General features: G+C 37.9%; 1 pseudogene across 1 annotated transcript in view; it reads left to right on the top strand.

Annotated features, from left to right (window-relative positions):
- Positions 1–18,454: 18,454 nt before the first annotated feature.
- LOC147632486 (pentatricopeptide repeat-containing protein At2g03880, mitochondrial pseudogene) overlaps positions 18,455–19,633 on the top strand; it is a 30,958-nt pseudogene continuing 29,779 nt past the window's right edge. The window contains exons 1-2 of the transcript XR_015267203.1: positions 18,455–18,648; positions 18,842–18,979. The product of XR_015267203.1 is annotated as a pentatricopeptide repeat-containing protein At2g03880, mitochondrial pseudogene, transcript variant X1 (transcript). The remainder of the gene's footprint in view (positions 18,649–18,841; positions 18,980–19,633) is intronic.

Here is a 19,633-nt window from a genome sequence, read left to right as displayed (position 1 = left end):
TTCTTTCTCAAGAAATTAGAAAACTTATTGGAGAAGTACTCTCCCCCTTCATCTGACCTTAGGCACTTCACATGCTTCCCTGTCTGCTTTTCAGCCATCACTCTAAAATTTGGAAAATGAGTGAAAACTTTACTCTTCTCCCTTATGAAATACACCCACACTTTCCTTGTGTGGTCACATGAATGAACGTTACATAATACTTGTAGCCACCCATGGACGTAGTTTTTGCAAGACCCCATACATGTGAATGCATAACATCTAGTACATTCCTGCTCACATTTCTGTCATGTGAAAATACATGCTTTGTTTACTTTCAAATTTGACATGCTTCACATACGTTCTGCATACCATCAACCTTAAACTTGGGCAGCCTTGTCACAATTTCTTTAGTCTGCATATACTTCATTCTTTGCACACTTACATGTCACATTCTCTTATACCAAATGTTTGTATGTGCAAAAACTCCTGAACCATTTGCAGACATTGTAGCACTTACTTCAGGCATATTTACATTCAGTGTAAACATTCTACCCACTATGTTACCTTTTGTAACCAACCTGCACTTATCTTTAAAGTCTTCCACATAACAACCACCATTAGGGTTAAACCACATCTACAAACCCTGCTCAATCATCTAGCCAACAGAAACCAGATTCTTTGTAATGTTCGGAACATGAAGTACATCTGCAAGGTACTTCACCTTACCTTCCTGCATAGACAATGGCACATCTCCAACATGGGCAATCGGATGAGCAGTGTCATCCCCTGTGTTAACAAAACTTGGCCTTTCAAGACTTTTAATTTCCTTGAACCACTCACCATGACTTGTCATGTGGTTCAAAGCACCTGAATCAACATACCACACATCATCCTTACATGCTAATACATCATTTCTAGACACAACATTAACTACATGTTACATAACAAACAACCTCTCATTATCCTCATTACTTCTACTAGAGGACGCATAGTTACTTTGCTACATTTTTCCATTTCGCATGTCATTATGTTTATTATAGCAATCTGCCTGCACATGTCTAGGCTTACTACATTAAAAATAGCCTCATGTAACATTATGTTGCCTTTGCCAATTACCACGACCTCTTTGACTCCCCTTGCCTCTAAACTGGCCTCTTCCATCTGTGTTGTTGTTGTGAATCCTCGGACTATTTGTTGCTGCTGTCTGTTGACCATATTTCTGATAACATGTTTGGTCCCACTACCTTGGCCATGGCCTCAGCCTCTACCTGCACTTGTGTAAAAGGCTTATTACTCTAAATTGCCATTGTTTTGTGAAGAATGGTCCTGACCCAAACTCTTTTCTTCAATGATCAGCATTGACACCAAATCTATAAAGTTGGAAATATTCTTTGGAGTTTGAATAAACATCTTGAATGCCTTGTATTGTTGCCCAAGACCTTGTAGATATACTTCCATCTTATTATCATCATCAACAGAAACACCAATAGATACAAGGGATTCCATAGTGCCCTTGATCTTCAAGGCATAATCATTCACAAACATATTTTTCTTCTCCATAGTATGAAGCTTATTCTTCAACTGAATCTTTCGTGCCTATGTGTTAGTTTCATATAGATTCACCAAGGTGTGCCATGCCTTCTTGGGTGATTTGGCATCCTGTATATGCCCAATCATGGTGTCCTAATACTAATAGAAAGCTAATACATGACTTTTCTTGCTCCTTGAATCCAATCCTTGTATTCTTTTACATTCTTAATAGGTGGATTAATCTCCGGTATCTTTGGTGCCTTCTAATGTTCACCTTCAATGTAGTCCCAATAGCCTTTTCCTATCATGAAGTTTGTTAATCTAAATTTCCAAGCATGGAAGTTATTCTTGTCAGGCTTTTCTACAACACTCCGATTGATTCCATCATTTGACATCTTGTCTGCAGCAACATAAACTCACCAAAAACAACACTTTGTTTGACCTGCATAAATTGCTGTAGCGATAAGTGACCTCAATTCGCATACATACACCCAATGGCAACTATAAGACCTCTTTATAGTACACACAGTGTCTACACAACTGCTTACCCTTCTTGCACTTTCAAAAATAGAAATCTGCAGAGAATCGAAACTTACCCGTGGGCCACCGCTGCAGTGTGCAATGAATGCTATGAACTAAAGAATGAAGGTCAAGATGCGCCCAAAACGAGTTTTTGGCCTGAAAAATTGGACAACATAGTTGCCCTGAAATGCTCAGCTCCCGTGAAGACAACTCCTCAATCGGAGTTCCTTTGTCGGTGCCTCCCGAAGAACTCTCGACGACAAGGGTGTAGTAGCCAACACATAGGGGGAAGAAGAGATGAAGCCCTTACCCTCGTATTGCTTCTTGTGCTTCTCTTACTTGTTGCTCAGTGTCTTAGCATGAACTAGGCTCTAATACCATGAAAAGATACAGGGAAGAAGGAAGCTTGAGCTCTTGCAAGCACACACACACACTCACACAAACCCTAGAAGAAGAGAACACAAGACAAGAGGCTAAAAATTATTGTTATTCTTCTTCTTTAACAAAAGAGGTCTATGAAAGAGATAAAGTGACAACACACATACTAGAGTATATACAAGCGGTTCATAATGTGAACACAGTAAAGTGGAGTGGGTGGGTGTGGGCTAGCCGATGTAGTCTAGCTGTAGAATCTCTCGCAAAGATATGTCAGTGCCAGCTACCAAACCTACCAGTGACGTAAATGTCAAACGATCACGCAGACGCCTTGTGAGTGTCAGTTCGTGTTGAGCTTGCCATCTTAACAAAACTATCAATGGTTGGGATTTGTGTGCATAGGCAAGGTTGGTGGTGGACGATGGGTGCAAAAGGAATGTGATCTGAATAAGTTAGGACCAGATGACCAATTTAGTATTGTGGAACTAAAAAGAAGGTGCTTATATGCATACATCCATAGTGTTCTTTTCATTGGTATGTTAGAAGATGAAGATCCAACAAGGTGCCATGTGTTTAAGATGTCAACAAAGGGAGTAGGATCAGGGGGTGAACCTAGTTAATCGAATGCAACCAAGAGGTGACTTGAAAAAAATTTGGGTTTCCTTATCATTGTCATAGAATCCGTGGCTGGGCAACAATGGGAGCACATGTATATTACCCATGTATTTAAGAATTACTAACAATAGTAGTCTATGTGACTTCAAAGTTGGAGATGCTAATGCTTAGATTACATTTAAGAACATGTTGAATAGTGTCATGGAAAAGCATGGATTTGGGAGACCAAAATTTAGAGGGTTCATGGTAGATGATGTTGAGATGTCAAGCTCAACATGAGCTGACACTCATGAGGTGCTTGCATGACCATTCAACATTTACATCACTGGCGGGTTTGGTAGCTGGTATGGACATATCTTTGCCAGAGATTCTACAAATGGACTACATTGACTAGTCCACACCTGCCCACTCCACATAGCGTGTTCATATTATGGACCGCTTGTATATACTCTATTATGTATGTTAGTCACTTTATCTTCTTTGTAGACCTCTTTTGTTATGTGAAGAAGAAGAAGAACTTTCAGCCTCTCACCTTGTGTGTTCTCTTCCAGGGTTTGTGTAAGTGTGTGTGTGCTTGCAAGAGCTCAAGCTCTCTTCACCCTTGCATCTTTTTCAGATGAGGCATCTTCAAATTGGAATGTAGTAAGGAGGATTGTGTATAACATAGTACCAAAGGAGGAGAGATCATGTGAGTTCCATTGGGAGAAAATCATGCCCTAACAACCTCATGTTTGTTAAGCTACCCTTTCAAGAGGAACACAAGAGAAAGTGTAGACTGTGGAAAAATGTGCCCTTTAAAGAAACAATTGAAATACATATAAGGTTCTTCAGAAATGGTGGGAGGGTGGGCATGCTTACAATGAGGATATTCCAAAAAATGTGTCCTCTAATGAAACAATTGAAATACATAAAAGGTTCTTTAGAAATTGTGGGAGGGTGGGCATGCTTACAATTATGATACTCCAAAACTACAAACCTAGTTGAGATGGTGGCATGCATAAGCCTTTAAGTCATGGCATGAGAGAGCCAGTAAACTAATGTACTAGTAGTGTGTCAGATTCTATGGTTGCTAATATATAGGATGAAGTAACACCTAAGGATGTATATACCTTGGTTATGCTATATAGCACAAGTACCAAAGCACACAAAAGATGTAGTTAAAGTAAGAGTTGCATAATGTGCAGAGGTATAAGATGACTATCAATGATTACTCATTCAAAATGAATGGGCTTATAGATGTCCTAAGCTCCATTGGATCTCTTGTTGCGATAACTTGGTGTTGGTCACATTGAATGGGCTTGGCAAAGAGTATGACCAGATTTGGACATCTATCCTAACTCAAGAAAACTTTCCAAACTTTGAGGATCTTATAGGTCTTCTTAACTGAGGAGGGATGAATGTTGGGAGTAAATCATCATCTACAAATATGCAAGAGTAGGCCTTCTACAACATAGACACGTGTAGAGTATGGAAATTCAAGATGACCAATTTTCTTATGGGAAAAGGATATTGGGAGTTTATCATAGGCAATGAAAAAGAGCAAGAGATTGCTAAATAAAAAGCATGGCATGAGAGAGATAGAAAGGTGCTATAACATTAAGTGTGATAGGTTCTATGATTGTGCATATACATGATGCACAAACACCTAAGGAGGCTTTGAACAGCTTGGTGAGGATGTACAAACACCCGAGCTTAAAAGATACAACTAAAGCAAGAGCTACATAAGGTGACCAGAGAAAAGTTGAATATAATTGATTACTTAGTGAAGTTTAAAGGGCTTGCATATGCCCTTTCTTCTATTGGATCATTAGATGATGATGATATGGTCAGTTTAGAAATTAAAACTAGCAACATTAATAAATACAAGAAAAACAATCTCATAGAGAGGTGAAAGAGGTCACTTTAGAGGCAAGAGGAGCTAGAGGGGCCGAGGTGGTTGTGGCAAAGAAATCAGATAGCATGGAGGAGTACTATTCTTATGGTAAAAGTAGGCCATATTGCAAAGGGCTACTTTAAAAGCGGAGAACGATATAAAAAATGGTAAGTTATAGAGCAAGGCAACTATGCATCATCAAATAAACAAGGTGATGATAGAAGTGTGTAAGATCCCTGTCCCTACCACGCAATGGATTCGGGGTGCTAGCAGCGGAAGCAGCACATCTTGCGCGGGGCAAGGTCCCACACTCGGGGCCTCACCCACGGATATCCGGACAGGTGACTAATTCCTCGATTCTTCCAAACCGAACTCGGAAAAACTTCTCTTGCCCGGAAAGCACGGGCAATTCCACCAAGATAACTTTTTACTCTAACGTAGTCAAGACCATTACTGATCAAACTGATCTGACTGCACCTATAAAGATACTCGGTCAGATCAAGGAAGAAACTTGCACTTGGATCATTGGGATCAATGCTTTTTTCCCCATCAAGAGGCACAGCCGTTGATTCCTATCCATAGAATAATTACTATCCAGGATTTACTTTATCTATCGTAATAACAGAAATTGAGTCTCGAGATTTACGGATCCATCAGTCCAGCCTAACCCCATCCAGTCCCATGGGTTAGCCAACCACCCAACCACTGTAGTGATGGGATCCAATTAGGAATTTGGTTAGGTTTTGTCCCGGGTACTAGGGAAAAGAGTTCCCAGGTCCCCTAGCTGGAAGTTCATGCAAAGATAAAACTAGTCACACCACTTACACACCCAATATGAAATTGCCTTTTTCTCAGTATCAGCTAACTTTAAAACAATACTTTAATGAAACCATTATGTCACTGATGACAATCCTCAAAATCTTTGGTTGAATCCATATTTCCAATCATTCATTCATCGGTGTACTTATGGCATCATTGGCAACCAGAACGCTCACCACCTGTTCAGTCAGGGGCCTTTTCAATAGTTCCTAGCTCATAGTACCCGGCAATATTTTCACATATAAAAATCAAGATGGAATCCTTGTTGAAGATCAGCAAGATCAATCAACAGATCTATATAAGAGAGCCATGGACTCATCCGTTGAGAACCAGCAAGGTCAATCAACCAGATCCATGCCCAATTTCAGAAAACAAGTCTTACTCCTTGTTCCAATATCTTCCACGACGCACGTGTGGGTATCTTGGGCGACCCAGAGCCCGAGCACCGTATGGTCAGCACCCTCTAGGATCCTTCGCAGGTGACCTAGCGCTTCACTCATAGGCCGCTTCCTTGGTCCCTCATCCACCATACCAGAAGCTCACCATTTAAATCGAACCGAGGCTGGTCAAGATCTCGGTCAACCTTGCTACGCGAGACGTCCTCCATTGACTCTCCGTCAGCAGTTGCAACTTTATCAGTTAGGTCTCCATGACCTTAATCCACAAGACGGTCAAAATGCTTCCCCAGCATTCTTGACATAAAACAGTCATTTACAAGCAGGTCACAAAATGCAGTTTCTATATCGAACTCTCGTCTTTCCACATTATCCCTCCTCAATCCACATTACTTATTCCACATTCCATTCATATGTGTACTCATTCTCATCCATTCACTCATATCGACGACACATTATTTCACATACACATTCACATTCATTATTTCACATACACATTCATTATTTCACATACACATTCACATTCATTATTCTACATACACATCCATGTTCGTACATCCACATCATACATTCAATCCCATATCCGCATTCATACTAACACATCCATATCCACATACATACATCCACATCCACATTCACATTCACATCCATACATCCACATTCACATTCACATCCATATCCACATACATACATCCACATCCACATTCACATCCATACATCCACATCTACATACATATATCCATTTTCACATCCTCATTCATACATCCACATCCACATCCGTATCTACATCCATACATCCACATCCACATTCACATTCATACATCCTCATCCACATCACATCCATTCTCGCCCTATCACAACCCATATACATCTTATCCCATCAGATACACTTCTTACCTCATCCCATACACATCTTATCACATCCTAACTCATCTTAGCACATCCTAACTCATCGTAGCACATCCTATCACATCTCATACACCTCTTCTCACATCCTATCACATCTCATACACATCTTATCACATCCTATCTCTTCCCATATCTATTTAATAGAATACAAGAGAATTCTTATATTTGATATAAGATTTCTTTACGCATCTATTTATGCATAAATTCCATTTAAGGAGACTAACACTTTCGAAATAAAAATCAATCTTTTATGCATCTTCCTATGCATAAATTCATTTTAAATGAGAATGAAACTTTTGGATTAAAATAAACTCTTTATACATCTTTCCATGCATAAATCCAATTTAGTAGGAATTACACTTTTAGAATAAAAGAATTTCTCTTATGCATCTAATTTATGCATAAAATCCATTTATGATAAAAATCACACTTTTAGTATTAAAAAATATCCTTTATGCATACCTCTATGCATGAAATTCAAATATGATAAAAGTAACACTTTTACATTAAAATAATAATCTTTTATGCATACCTCTATGCATGAAATCCAAATATGATAAAAGTAACACTTTTACATTAAAATAATAATCTTTTGTGCATACCTCTATGCATGAAAATCAAATATGATAAAAGTAACACTTTTATATTAAAATAATATTCTTTTATGCATACCTCTATGCATGAAATCCAAATATGATAAAAGTAACACTTTTACATTAAAATAATCTTCTATGCATACCTCTATGCATGAAATCCAAATATGATAAAAGTAACACTTTTATATTAAAATAATAATCTTTTATGCATACCTCTATGCATGAAATCCAAATATGATAAAAGTAACACTTTTACATTAAAATAATAATCTTTTATGCATACCTCTATGCATGAAATCCAAATATGATAAAAGTAACACTTTTATATTAAAATAATAATCTTTTGTGCATACCTCTATGCATGAAATCCAAATATGATAAAAGTAACACTTTTACATTAAAATAATAATCTTTTGTGCATATCTCTATGCATGAAAATCAAATATGATAAAAGTAACACTTTTATATTAAAATAATAATCTTTTATGCATACCTCCAAATATGATAAAAGTAATACTTTTACATTAAAATAATAATCGTTTATGCATACCTCTATGCATGAAAATCAAATATGATAAAAGTAACACTTTTACATTAAAATAATAATCTTTTATGCATACCTCTATGCATGAAAATCCAAATATAATAATCAATTTGCATCTTCTATGCATAAAAAAGATACTTTTAGAGTATAGAATTGATAGGAATTACACTTTTAGCATAAAATTTTATTACTAGAAATCCTCTTTTTCTTAATTCATCAATTATGCATAACATAAAAATTAATTTCTCCATGATTACAATAAAATTCTTTCAATTAATCTAGGATGATAATTCCTAGAATATGGTAGGAAGTCCTCTTTTCATGCTTTGAATGAATTTATTTTATGTGTAATTTTTACAAAAAAATTACCATAGCTTCGCTGCTATGTCTGATAAATCTCAATTATTTTAAAAGATAAAGCTTATCATTAAGGAAATGGTTAGAATGATCCCTAATTGGATCATTAACCCAATAATGGATTGAATCATCAATATTCATGAAATACATAAACTAAAAGCATTAAAAAAAGCCATTAATTTGGCCTCAAGCATAGATTAATCTTAGATTAAGGAAAAGCTTTATGAAAAGCTTCATTTGGATTGAGAATGGGTCATGAGTATGACCATTTCTTGAGTGAGAGAGAGAAATTACATAAAAACCATTAGAATTAAGCATAAATAAAAATTTATGTAATTCTCTACTATCATTAATCAATTAACTTCAATAGCATTCATCAATTTATGTAATTCTTTACTACCATTCATCAATTAACTTCAATAGCATTCAAAAACCATTCCAATTAAGCTTCTCAAGCTTGAGAGGGGTTGAGAAGAGAGAAACATTGAGAAATTATAGAAAAGATCAAAATTCACCATTTACCTTACAAATTGCTTGATTCTTTGTTCACGGTAGAGGCCCCCAACCAATCAATTGGTTTAGTATGTTGATGGAGCCACCAATGGGGATTGAAGAAAGAGGGAAGTTCCAATTTCTCCAATTTAGAGAGAATTTTAGAGAATAGTAAAAACTAGCATTATTTCAGCATAATTCTAGTATATTAAAATTCTCCTATTTTTTTCAAAGGACTCATGTTCTATTTATAGGAGAGGGAGGCTCTAACCAAGACCAACAGATTTCTAGAATTTTTTAGATTCAGTTTGGTTGAATTTGGACTAGATTTGGACCTAGTTTGGTTCCTTTTTGATTCGGTTTGGTTCCCTTTTGATTTGGTTTGGCTCAAGAGAGAGGAGAGATAAAAATATCACATTATTTTTTAGTTTAAAACTCATTCAAGCATGTGAAGTAGGCGCCTCATTGAAGGGACTCCCCTTCCTTACATATGTGTCAAAATGGAATCATTATACCCAAAATATCTCATTTTTTTATAATACTCATAGTTTCTTACTAATAAACTTTGTACATAGTCAACTCTTCATCTTATGTGAGCATTTACTCATTTTTGGATACCCAAAATATCTCATATTTTTGATATTACTCATAGTTTCTTACTACTAATAAACCTTCTACATAGTCAACTCTTCATCTTATGTGAGCATTTACTCATTTTTGGATAATTTCTTTTACAAATTGGATTTATCTCATCCCCACACATGGATTGATCCTATTGGCCCACAGGAACCTTAATTGGACCATAATCCAAAAATTTCTGAAAATCTAGACCCTTAGGCTAAGGTCCTTTATACCCATTTCCAATTAATTCCAATTGCACATTGGAAAGTTCTTTTTGAATTTCTGTTTCAGGGGAACTCATTTTAATATTATGAGAAATTTTTCTATCTAAAAATATTCAAAATCTGAATATTCTCTCTCTAGAATATTTTCTCTCTCTATGTCAAAATAGGCAGAGACAAGATCTTTTATATTTCTGAAGAGGGGATTGATTACAGCGGAAAGATGCTGGACATCTTGAGAGGCTGGGGAGGAATCTTACATTCTCTCCCACTTGAAAAACGCGAGATGCCCTCATCTCGCAATTTGGGGGGTAATTTCGCAAGATGCACAAATACGAGACTAAGAGAAAATTTAATTAAAAGTAACCACCAAGAAAAGTCTCAAAGAGAGCAAGACTCGAGACAAGAACAAAGATTTCAACTTTATTCACTCTTGGAATATATACAGCAAAGATAGAAGAACTTTTTACAATTCCATAAGCCCGTCCATCATATGGTCACAAAAGCAGCACTCACAAGTAGCACACGTATAAGGTAACTCATCTATGGAAATAATTCGGTCGGTTATTGCAGCACCTACCTCATTGGTATGAGGTGACTTAATAAAAGGACCTCTAAGAGGCAAGCCAAAAATGGGATAAAGGCATATCTTCTGGTGAGGAAAAAAACACGCAAGTAAGAAGACCCGCTCAGAAAACCCACCATGCCTTGATCTCATAACGCAATAGTATCGGGGACCCAAACCCAAGGCTTCAATAACCATAGCCAAGCGGACATTGTTACGAAAGTGATGCCGACCCCACGGTGTTACCCTAGTTATGTCTCGATAGGTCCACCATTTGGTCTGAGCTACAGAAGTTCCCAAGTGAGGGAAAAGTGAGTGCTCATACAGTTCTATAAAATCCTTCTTCAGAGACTCGCTTGCGTCTTGAAGGTGAGAAATCATCATGGATAAAACCAAGTCCTACTGCCAAGCCATAAAAGAGATTAAGAAAGAAAGGAGATCGATGGAAGTAAGATTATCGCGAGCGACAAGTAAGAGTTACGACTTATATAAAAGAAGGAGCTAGCGTAACCTAGAAGCTGGCGGTGTATCTACCACTGAAGTTTTACCGTCTTTCTATGATTTGGGCTTGGCACATATTTCTTTAGAAGGCTAACATGAAATTCATTATGAACTTTGAGATGAGGAGGTAGAAGAAGATCATAGGCTAAGTCACCTACTTTCTTTGAAATCAGATATGGCCCACAATATCTGGGGGGATAACTTCTTATACTTCCCAAGAGATAAAGAACTTCTTTTGGGCCGTACTCGAATGAAGACTATATCTACTTCTTTGAATTATCTGACTGTCCTCTTCTTATCTACATACTGCTTCTGTCGATCCTGGGCAGCTTTCATATCTTCATGAATTGCCTGCATCTGTTGCTCCATGTCATTAAACATTTGTCTGGACATCTCGACCCTAATTAATGGGTCGGACCTAGTTAATGGAGTTAAGCAATCTTGTCCACATAGAGCTTTAAAAGGGCTCATTCCCAATACTTCTATGATAAGAAGCATTGTAGGCAAACTCGACTAGGTGCAGATAGCTTAGCCACTTCTTGGGTTCTCTGCCACACAGCATGACCGAAGTGCATCTTCGATTACTTGGTTTACCCTGATTAGACTCGTATGAAGGGATTGGTCTCTGAATTTGGGTTTCTTGACTTCCCTGTGCCCTTGACATGGCAGGAGTCGGGCAGTCTTTTAACTGATGACCAAAACCTTGGCATCCAAAACACCGGTTCTCACTTCTGAACTCATCGTTCTGAATTCTTAAAACAGGTGGGCTCCTGAGAAAGTATTCTGGGGAAAGGGTCTTCCTTTTTAAACACAATCTTTCTTTTATTCTTGAGAGGGAATAATTATAAGATCAGAAAGGGAGGTTCTTACTCTTGTATACCTCGAAGGCTGGGGGAGGAATCTTACATTCTACCCCACTTAGAAAAAATGCGAGATATCCTCATCTCGCAAAGTAGAGGACAACTCTTTTTCTTAAGATCCAATTTATTCTGGGGTTCCTTATATTCTGGTCAACCCAACAGAATACGGGGATAAATATCCCTTATATAGAACTCATCATTAAATAACAATTCATTCAGATCATATCATCCATATTTTTAACACGATAATGGTCCATTAGACCGAAAAATTTCTTTCTGAACATTCCTCCATGGGAATTTCAGTCAAGTAAGTTCTCAATTTGTCATCCCTTAACTTGATCTACCGAGTCAAGTGTTAACAGTAGCAATTTGACAGCACAATCCACTAATCTCATAGTGATTTGCTGAAATCATTATCATCATTCTAGTCATGAATATCATCATAGGGACTCGTCCCATTCATCCTCATTGTGGTTTCGCTCAGCTTATTACATTTCATCCAATTTTAAGGGATCATCATTTTTCAATCAGAATCCAAATCAACTCATCAGTTCTCAAACAGAATTAAAAATCATATCAACCACATTCGAATTCACCAACTGGATAGCATTAATGCTTATAATTTCAAGTCTTAGATTTACTCGTATATACTGCCGGTAAAGAGCTGCAGTTATACCCTCGGTATATATGGGTAGTCATGAAACTTAGAACTATAAGAAGGTAAATACCATCATGTCTAGGCCTCAATCAAGTCAGGGTTCCATACAATTGCGGTACTTCCATCTGAAGACCTAATTACTAATTTATGAATTTTCAGTTTGATTATCAAATTGTATAAATTATATCACACAATTACAACCTTTTAGAGCTTCTTGAAAATTTTTTGACATATTTGGCTTCTCAGTTGATCTTTATTAACCAATTTGCTCTGATACCAACTGTAAGATCCCTGTCCCTACCACGCAATGGATTCGGGGTGCTAGTAGCGGAAGTAGCACATCTTGCGCGGGGAAGGATCCCACACTCGCGGCCTCACCCACGAATATCCGGACAGGTGACTAATTCCTCGATTCTTCCAAACGAACTCGGAAAAACTTCTCTTGCCCGGAAAGCACGGGTGATTCCACCAAGATAACTTTTTACTCTACCGTAGTCAAGACCATTACTGATTTCTAGAATTTTCCAGATTTAGTTTGGTTAAATTTGGACTAGATTTGGACCTAGTTTGGTTCCTTTTTGATTCGGTTTGGTTCCCTTTTGATTTGGTTTGGTTCAAGAGAGAGGAGAGATAAAAATATCACATTATTTTTTAGTTTAAAACTCATTCAAGCATGTGAAGTAGGTGCCTCATTGAAGGGACTCCCCTTCCTTACATGTGTCAAAATGGAATCATTATACCCAAAATATCTCATTTTTTTTATAATACTCATAGTTTCTTACTAATAAACTTTGTACAGTCAACTCTTCATCTTATGTGAGCATTTACTCATTTTTGGATACCCAAAATATCTCATATTTTTTATATTACTCATAGTTTCTTACTAATAAACTTTGTACATAGTCAACTCTTCATCTTATGTGAGCATTTACTCATTTTTGGATACCCAAAATATCTCATATTTTTGATATTACTCATAGTTTCTTACTAATAAACCTTCTACATAGTCAACTCTTCATCTTATGTGAGCACTTACTCATTTTTGGATAATTTCTTTTACAAATTGGATTTATCTCATCCCCACACATGGATTGATCCTATTGGCCCACAGGAACCTTCATTGGACCATAATCCAAAAATTTCTGAAAATCTAGACCCTTAAGCTAAGGTCCTTTATACCCATTTCCAATTAATTCCAATTGCACATTGGAAAGTTCTTTTTGAATTTCTGTTTCAGGGGAATTCATTTTAATATTATGAGAAATTTTTCTATCTAAAAATATTCAAAATTTGAATATTCTCTCTCTAGAATATTTTCTCTCTCTATGTCAAAATAGGCAGAGACAAGATCTTTTATATTTTTGAAGAGGGGATTGATTACAGCGGGAAGATGCTGGACATCTTGAGAGGCTGGAGAGGAATCTTACATTCTGTCCCACTTGAAAAACGCGAGATGTCCTCATCTCGCAATTTGGGGGGTAATTCCGCAAGATGCACAAATACGAGACTAAGAGAAAATTTAATTAAAAGTAACCACCAAGAAAAGTCTCAAAGAGAGCAAGACTCGAGACAAGAACAAAGATTTCAACTTTATTCACTCTTGGAATATATACAGCAAAGATAGAAGAACTTTTTACAATTCCATAAGCCCGTCCATCATATGGTCACAAAAGCAGCACTCACAAGCAGCACACGTATAAGGTAACTCATCTATGGGAATAACTCGGTCGATTATTGCAGCACCTATCTCATTGGTATGAGGTGACCTAATAAAAGGACCTCTAAGAGGCAAGCCAAAAATGGGATAAAGGCATATCTTCTGGTGAGGAAGAAAACACGCAAGTAAGAAGACCCGCTCAGAAAACCCACCATGCCTTGATCTCATAACGCAATAGTATCGGGGACCCAAACCCAAGGCTTCAATAACCATAGCCAAGCGGACATTGTTACGAAAGTGATGCCGACCTCACGGTGTTACCCTATTTATGTCTCGATAGGTCCGCCATTTGGTCTAAGCTACAAAAGTTCCCAAGTGAGAGAAAAGTGAGCGCTCATACAGTTCTATAAAATCCTTCTTCACAGACTCGCTTGCGTCTTGAAGGTGAGAAATCATCATGGATAAAACCAAGTCCTGTTGCCAAGCCATAAAAGAGATTAAGAAAGAAAGGAGATCGATGGAAGTAAGATTACTGTGAGCGACAAGTAAGAGTCACGACTTATATAAAAGAAGGAGCTAGCGTAACCTAGAAGCCGACGGTGTATCTTACCACTGAAGTTTTACCGTCTTTCCATGATTTGGGCTTGGCACATATTTCTTTAGAAGGCTTACATGAAATTCATTATATGAACTTTGAGATGAGGAGGTAGAAGAAGCTCGTAGGCTAAGTCACCTACTTTCTTTGAAATCAGATATGGCCCACAATATCTGGGGGATAACTTCTTATACTTCCCAAGAGATAAAGAACTTCTTTTGGGCCGTACTCGAATGAAGACTATATCTGCTTCTTTGAATTATCTGACTGTCCTCTTCTTATCTGCATACTGCTTCTGTCGATCCTGGGCAGCTTTTATATCTTCATGAATTGCCTGCCTCTGGTGCTCCATGTCGTTAAACATTTGTCTGGACATCTCGACCCTAATCAATGGGTCGGACCTAGTTAATGGAGTTAAGCAATCTTGTCCAAATAGAGCTTTAAAAGGGCTCATTCCCAATACTTCTATGATAAGAAGCATTGTAGGCGAACTCGACTAGGTGCAGATAGCTTAGCCACTTCTTGGGTTCGCTGGCACAGTATGACCGAAGTGCATCTTCGATTACTTGGTTTACCCTGATTAGACTGGTATGAAGGGATTGGTCTCTGAATTTGGGTTTCTTGACTTCCCTGTGCCCTTGACATGGCAGGAGTCGGGCAGTCTTTAAACTGATGACCAAAACCTTCGCATCCAAAACACCGGTTCTCACTTCTGAACTCATCGTTCTGAATTCTTAAAACAGGTGGGCTCCTGAGAAAGTATTCTGGGGAAAGGGTCTTCCTTTTTAAACAAAATCTTTCTTTTATTTTTGAGAGGGAATAATTATAAGATAAAAAAGGGAGGTTCTTACTCCTGTATACCTCGAAGGCTGGGAGAGGAATCTTACAAAGTGAGTAGTTTTTGTGATGCAACACATGCTTGGTTACATGATAGGAGATGTCTCATCATCAAGAGATGTGGATGTTAGAACTTTTAACCACATGATCAATCATGGCGATGAGTGGTTTAGAGACATGTAGAAACTAAAAAATTAGGTCATGTAGAAACAGTGATGATACTTCACACCCCATTATGCATGTTGGTAAAGTGCCATTATCTATGCAGGATGGAAAAATGAAGTACTTAGTAAATATACTTCATGTTTCAAATATTACAAAGAATCGATGGTTAAGCAGGGTCTATAAGTGAGGTTTAATCTTTAAGGTTGGTTTGTGAAAGACTTCAAAAACCATTGCTGCTTGGTTATAAAGGGTAACCAAAATGTCAAGATGCTTACTTTGGATGAGAAGAAAAAAGATACGCAGACTAGGCCAATAGATGTTATACATTCGGATGTATGGGGAGACCTACCAAAAATCGTAATAATTATAGGCTACAGATATTATGCTACATTCATGGTGATCACACTAGGAAAGTGTGGGTTTATTTCGTGAAGGAGAAAAGTGAGATGTTTTCTCACTTTCAGAGATTTAATGCCTTATTTGAGAAGGAAAAAAGTATGCATACTAAATGCCTAAGATCAGATGGTGGGGGAGATTATTTATCCAAAATGAGTTTAGTGATTTCTTGAGAAAGCAGGGAATAAAGAGACAATTCACATGTAGGTACACTCTGTAAATAACACAATAGCGTTGCACAAAAAGGAAAAGCATATACATTGTAGAAGTTGCTCATGCCTTGATGTATGAAAAGAATATATCAGATTATTTTTGGGTAGAAGTAGTAGATGTTTACATGATGTAAAACCAGACGTGTCTCACTTGAAAGTGTTTGGATGTATTGTGCATATGTGCATGTTCTCGATAAAGCGAGAAACAATTTGGATCCAAAGGTAGAGAAATGCTTCTTAATTAGTTATGATGTAAAACCAGACGTGTCTCACTTGAAAGTGTTTGGATGTATTGTGCATATGTGCATGTTCTCGATAAAGCGAGAAACAATTTGGATCCAAAGGTAGAGAAATGCTTCTTAATTAGTTATGATGTGGAGAAGAGAGGCTATGGATGCTATAATCCTACCAGTTATGAGATACAAGTAAGTATTTATATTATCTTCAATGAGATGAGTAGCTAGTATACACTATCAAAGGCAACAACTGAAGATGCAAATGTAAGAAGTAATGTTGTTGTGCCACATGGAGAGAAGCAACATAGGTTCTTAGTGGACTTGGAGAGTCCTCTAGTAGTGGAGCAAAAAGGTTATGAATGCTATAACCCTACCATTCATGAGATATGAGTAAGTATTTATATTGTCTTTGATGAGATAAGTAGCTAGTATGCACTAGCAAAGGCAACAATTGAAGATGCAAATGTAAGAAGTAATGCTGTTGCCCGACATGGAGAGAAGAAACACAGGTGCTTAGTGGACTTGGTGAGTCCTCTAGTAGTGGATCTAGTATTTGTCCATGGTCAAGTAGCTTGAGGAAAGATGCCAGAAATGTAGATACATGACCTTATGGTACTACATGTGCTAGTATACTTCCAAACTTGAGATCAATCTTGGAAAATAATTTGGCATGAAGCAACTCGTCAAATAATTCATTAATTCGAGGAAGAGGATATTTATTCTTGATGTGGTCACTTTGTTGAGAGTATGATAATCAATGCAAAGTCGCATTGACTTATCTTTCTTTTTCACGAGCAAAATTGGTGCACCAAAAGGACTCTTACTAGGATGAATATGACCTTTGTCCAAGAGTTTTGTTAACTGGTGTTGAATTTCTTGGGATTCAACAAAAGAGACTCGATATGGAGCATGAGTTCATGGTGAATTGCTAGGAAGTAAATCAATCGGATGATCCACTGGACGTCGAGGAGGCAAAATTGGAGGTAAAACCTATCCGTTTGCCAACTTAATCTCGTAAGTGTGGGGACTGTGAGTAGTGTGTATCTTCAATCGTTGCACCATCGCTGTGGCCACAAAATTGTGAGAACAACCGCTGTCAATTAGGACAGCCAGAAATTGAACCAATCAGTGTCAACACTTAAGTGGACACGGAGGCTGGAATTTTAGAGTCATCTTGTGTTTTTGCCACTGAAGTAATGACGCAAGCCTGTGCATGCTAGGAGATAACCATAACACAATTGCTTTTAAAATTATTTGAAGAATGATCCTGGGACTTGTCTTCCAAGGTGGAAGCTTCCACGTTGGACTTCTGCCGTTTACTGGGACGTTTAGGGCATTTGAACCAACGGTGGTTTCCTGAACAAATGGTGCATAGGCCTGTCTTCTGTTGGCCTATAGAGGAAGACTTCTTTGGGTTGCGGGATTGGTCGCGTCCAGAGGCTCATCCATGGTCTGATTCTCGTGGTTGATAAGACTATTGCACATGCACTCTGCAGCACTGTAGTGCATGGTGACAAGATGGCTCACCATGAGTGCAACATTGTACAGTATTAGAACCCTTTAGGATTTGATATTTGTCATATGTCGTGACTCCATTGTAATCCTCAGTTCAGGATATGTCAGGTACGAGCTACGTAGGTCATTCCTCAGCATTAGTGAGTCAGTCAGTCAGTTAAAGTCCCTTAACCCACTTGGAGAGAATCATTCATGCATATAGACATCCTGAAGAGTATTGTGCACATAGAAGAATGAAACACTGGGTTTCTTGAGCAACGAAATAACACTTTTTTTTGTGTATTTATAGAGGCACAAAATGAGAAACTAGAAGGAGCACACCTGAATTGTATGTGTTTGAAGGATCCCGACTATTGGAGATACTATAGGCACAAGGCACGAAGCAAAGGTTGAATGTGTTTGAAGGATCCCGACTATTGGAGATACTATAGGCACAAGGCACGAAGCAAAGGTTGAAAATGATGAAGAGCTACAACCTCTTCATTATGAAGGATAGCCATTACATGTGCAAACAGTAAGCGATCACCAGCGAGAGACCATGTGGGGGGCTGGAGATGATTCACGAATGGGTGCAACCTGTTTTGGTTCTTTGCATGTGTGCAGGTGGCGAAGTTTTGTATTTTTTTTAATTAAATCAGTGGGCTGGTTGATTTTTGCTGCTTCTTTTTTTTGGCTGGTTGGGTCCTGGCCGCTGGTTGTTTACGTGGTTGGAAAAGGCTTTAAATGTAAGCCTTAAATTATAAGGCTAAGAACTTAGTCATTTTTTTTCTCTTTCTTTTGTGAAATGTCACGTTAGAAAAAAATGTGAGCAATCGTGCTTATGAACCGGAAAGGTGGCACCCCCTTTGATGACGACGATTCAGCCTAGAAGGATGCGATCAGGACCTCCAGGGGAATACAGGGCAGCCTGCTAGCACATGGATGCAACCCTGGTGTGAGTCTCTGCTTTCCATCGTTTTGTTTTTTTGCAAAAAAATTGGGAAAAATGACTAATCAAGTAAAATCGGGCAAAGGATTCAAAATTGGATGGGGCATTCTCTCTTGCTCTTCCATACAACTCTTGCTCTACCTAATTCTAAGGTTAATTTGCTGATTTAAGGTTTTTGATTTTTAGGGTTAGGGTTAGGTTTTTTCGGGTGTGGGCATCCTATAGAGCTTGTTTACTCTGATACCACTCTGAGGCCTTCCTAGTCTATTAATACTTTAAGGGACATGACTAAGATTGAATATTAGAACTAAAGACGATTAGAGAGCAGAAAGCTGTGTTGTTTGCATTAAGACACAAGGCCTTGTTAAATAGGGCCTGAAGAGGTACAAATGAAGAGGCACAAAGGGTGTGACTCTTGAATGAATAGTTTTGTCCTTTGGACATAGAGATTTGTCCTTTAATGATGAGCCATGTGATAGGGTGTGACCCTTCACTGGTGTCCTTTCAATGATTAAGAATAATTAGGGTAATCAAGGGTAATTAAGAGAGATTAAGTCACAATCGTGACATGGCCGACTGCTCCATAGCCTCCCAAAGGCTGGTTGGCTGAGCCTAAGGTATGGCTAAGGAGTTGGCTACTCCCCTAAGGCCAGCCCCAAG

Source organism: Cibotium barometz, chromosome 13 (genome assembly GCF_041138505.1).
Source record: "Cibotium barometz isolate CiBa-2024 chromosome 13, ASM4113850v1, whole genome shotgun sequence".
NCBI lineage: Eukaryota > Viridiplantae > Streptophyta > Polypodiopsida > Cyatheales > Cibotiaceae > Cibotium > Cibotium barometz.
Note: the sequence above shows the minus strand (reverse complement) of the source record. Positions and strands in the feature narration are given on the sequence as shown.